Below are 3,447 nucleotides of genomic sequence, written 5' to 3' on the forward strand. Positions count from 1 at the left end.
CAAGGCTGGGGAAGACGTGCTGGCTGGGGCTCCTGGGAGGCTGGGAGGAGAGGGGAGAGCCCCATAGACAGCTCCTGCGTGGAGGAAGCCCTACAGACGTGAGCAGTCAGAGCTAACCTCGTCACCTCGTCCATTGTTCTCTGGCTGTGACACAGGACATCCTAGCTGTTAACAGCTTGGGTTTGACCACTGACCTTAAGATGGGTGGTTCGATCACACTCAGCAGCCCTGCGGAAGAAAGGCCTGGTGATCTCTCTCTGTAAAGGTCACTGCCGACAAGACCGTGTGCAGCTCTGCTCCTAACACAGGACCACCGACACTCGGAATCATGGTGCGGTTTTTGCTTTGGTGTACAGCTTCCCGCTCGTCTGTTGGTTGTTTCAGTAAATGATGACTGTAAACACGCTGATGGCGTGGTCAGGGATCTGGGCTGGTGACAGCTTCCTAGCCCAGCCGTTGGTCTCCCTGCGCTTCAGGTTTGTTTTCCCCTTGGCGTTCCCCGTCTGGGTCAGTCTCGTTGGCTCCAGCCACTGGACACTGCCGGCCCTTGCCTGCTCTCCTAGCTCGGGTCCGCCCTGTCTAGGTCCAGGCCACTGTCTTCCTCCTTGGCCTGCTCCCTGCTTTTGCTCTTACACGTCTTCAAGTGACCCCCAGAAAAGAGTAGGTGGGAAGTTTACTCGCCGAGTTGGCCTGTCTGGAATGATGTTCTTCTGTTGGCACATCGATTCCTAGTTGACTCCCTCTGACCCCAGGGCCTTTGCACCAGCTGTGCCTTGTTACCACACGGCCTGCTGCCTGCAACACCTTGCTCTTGAACCCCTGGTCCCACCCGGCTTTCCCGTCTGTGAGACGAGAGTGTTTAACTGTTTATTTCCCGACTCCCTCACCGGACTGTCAGCCCCAACAGGGCAGCGGCCCTGCGTATCTTGGGCTGACCTACCCCCGACGGTGGGCCCTGACTTGACCTCCTTCCTTTTCCTGCCACTTTTGGGGCGTCTCTCCTGGGGACTGACATGCACATGTATGGCGTGTGCTGTGGGGGGTTTTGTACTTACAGATGTGCTGGACATGTTTTATTTATTTAATCATTTATTTTGGTAAAAACACACACAACAAAACACACCCCCTTCAGCAGTTTCTCCAGGCATGGTTCAGTGACATTGTTCTTGTTCATCAAGCTGTGCCACTTTTCTTGACCGTCTTTTCCTATTTCACCATCATAACCTGCAGTGGTTAAAGCACTCGGCTGCTAACCAAAAGGTCGGCGGTTCCAACCCACCAGCGCTCTGCAGGAGAAAGATGAGGCAGGCAGCTTGCGTAAGACTGACAGCCTTGGAAACCCCTCCGGGGCAGTTCTCCGTTGTCCTCTACGGGTGCTGTCTGGTGGAGTGGACTCTATGGAGGTGGGTTAACCCAAACTCACGGCCAGTGGGCAGGTTTTCATGGGCATTAATGTGGGTCCTGTACCTGGGGGATTGTGATGATGGTTTTATTTGGCTCCACTTCTATTAACAGCATCGGGGCTTCTGGACCTGCCTGTTTTTATTTTTCTCTTCTCATCTCTGTTCAACGTCTAGGAAATTGCTGAGCTTTTCTGTCACCCTATCTGCCCGGGTCACTCCCTAGGACTCACCCGTCTCATTGCTACCTGCAGCTTCTGGAAACTCCGCTCACCTTTCCCTCCTTCTCTATCCTGGGGTTTCACTATTTCTCTGGGGAGGACGCCGCCAGCCCCCAGGCCCCTTACTGTCCTTGAGGACATCCTGCAGGTCGGCCCTGAGGGTTGGGCTAGAAGGTCCCCTCTTCCATGGGGGAGCTGTTTGGCTAGTGAACCGCTGTTTTCTGGGCACGCTTCCCGCACCCAGAGCCTCCAAGTGCCCTGGGTCCCAGTAGCGCCCTCCCCACTAAAATTTCTGAAACCTGGGCTGGGGTCTCACTTGCCCGGGCCCACGCCTCTAGTTCGCGTAAACCCATGTTTTTCCTGGGAAGGTGCGTTGGGCCTGGGATGCGGCCACTGTCAGGAGGGGCAACCCAGTGGTATCAGACTGGTCCTCGGCAGCATGGGGGTGGCAAGCTGGGGAGGGGGCCACCAGGAAGCCGAAGCCAAAAGAGGGTGCAGGGTTTCGCAGGACACCGCCAGGGATGTGGGCATGGCCACAGCCGGGGCCTGGGAGGTGCTGGAGCCTGATTCTCCTCTATGCAGCAGGCTCCCAGCAGGGGGCGCTGTGACAGCGCGATTTCCCCCGGGGGTGTTCGCCCTCCCCTCCGCCAGCCACTGGCTGGACACTGGGGGGGGTACAGGACTAGCCCGGCCATCCCCACCCTTGGGCAGTCACATGGCCACTGGGGCTTTGGGGAGTGGGGTGAAGTGGGGGCCACCTAGAGGGGGAGACCTCTGCAGATGCCTAACCGAGGGGCCCAGTGGGGTCACCCTATCCCGGGCCTTGACCTTGAGCCTGGCTGCTGAGGCCCGAGATGGGGACCTCAGGCTTGGGGTGTGCGCGTGTGTGTCATGGAGCGAGGGCAGGGGTAGCGACCCAAGGCTCCGGCCTGTGGGTGGGGGTGACCTTTGGCCCCTTCACACCCAAAGGTCAGGCAGGGGCTGGGACATGGGGCCTGGCCCCTCCGTCCCCTGGTCCCCATCACTGTCTTGTCTGCGGCTTTCTCAAACCGCTCACCTAGGCCCAGGGCCTCCATCCCTGACCTGGCCGCTCCTTTGAAGGCCCTGTCCCCTGCAGGCACACTGGCCCACCAGCCCCCAATTTTCCTGCCTGGCCCTACCCTCCGGTGGGCCAGCCACTTGGTGAACTGAAGTCCGGACAGACCCGCAGGGCATGGGGGTGGAGGAAGGCGTCCCTGAGTTTTAAGATTTCCCGTGATTCCACCTCGCTCTCCCGGAAGGTCACAGCCCGGGGACCCACACACGTCCTGGCGTCTCTGAACATGGCTGTGCCTTCCCAGCTTAGCAGTCTCCCTCGTTCCTCACTCCAGGGCCCAGCGCTGGGCCCAGAGACCCTTCCTCCCTAGGTCCTTCGGCAAGACCTTGTACCCCTAGCTCCAATCCCACAGGCGGGTCTGGCAAGGGGTCACCCCCTCCCCGGAAGATGGGTGCCCGCAGCCGCCCCACTGGCCCCAACTCCGCAGCGCTACGCCTGCCGAGGGGCCTCAGGGCTGGCCCTGTAGTCTTTGGTGCGGGCTGCCGGGCAGGGTGACCAGCGGGGAATGCGGGGTGACGCGGGGGCTGGGCAGAACCGCAGAGGCTGGGTTCACCAAGTGCAGGGGGCGGGGAGAATGCTGCCCCCTCGGAGAGCGGGGCGGGGTCCGGCACGCTCTCCCCCTCCCCATTCCCGACCCCAGTCTGCAGCGTCTGCAGGCCGGGCCGCAGGGACCGGAGGAAGCGTCCCCACGCGGAGCGCCCCCCTCCTAGCACCTGCACCGAGGCCGCGG

Source organism: Orycteropus afer, unplaced genomic scaffold, assembly GCF_000298275.1.
Source record: "Orycteropus afer afer isolate SDZICR_OR568_19922 unplaced genomic scaffold, OryAfe1.0 scaffold00398, whole genome shotgun sequence".
In the NCBI taxonomy this organism is placed as follows: Eukaryota; Metazoa; Chordata; class Mammalia; order Tubulidentata; family Orycteropodidae; genus Orycteropus; species Orycteropus afer.